Raw genomic sequence first — 504 nt, 5'->3', positions numbered from 1 at the left:
GCAGTGAGGATGTTTGGGCGAACATAAAGGAAGCCATAGAAAACTCCGCCTCTACCTCTAGCCAGTCTGCACTCCTTGCTACCGCTTTACTTCTGCTCACTTCTTTCATAGTTCTTTAGACATTGTCAAGAAGGGGCAACTCGGTGAGATCTTTTTGAACCTCAGTTGCCATGCCTGTGTTAGTGCATCTGCAGTATCTGCAGTGTCTGCAGGCCAGCAGGAATGATATGTTTCTTTGAATCTCTTAACTGGGGTCCCCTACAGGTAGATAACATGATACAAAGTGCCGCACGGTGCTCCTAAATTTCGCTTACAGTCACCTCATCTCTTGTCACGGTTCAGCGGTTTGAGGATAGGACCGTGCAAGCGGCAAGAATGTAGCTGGTCATGACTAGGACTTTACCCTTTAGTTGGTTACGGGCGGAGACGTGATAGGATAAAACGGCAAGCATAAACCCAGGATGCGGCTTTTGAAAGGGTTCCTGCAGAGCGAGTATGGCCCCA

The sequence above is a fragment of the Eimeria mitis genome, genomic scaffold (genome assembly GCF_000499745.2).
Source record: "Eimeria mitis Houghton genomic scaffold, Emh_scaff353, whole genome shotgun sequence".
In the NCBI taxonomy this organism is placed as follows: Eukaryota; Apicomplexa; class Conoidasida; order Eucoccidiorida; family Eimeriidae; genus Eimeria; species Eimeria mitis.
The sequence above is the reverse complement of the archived record's forward strand: the minus strand, read 5'-3'. Positions refer to the sequence as shown.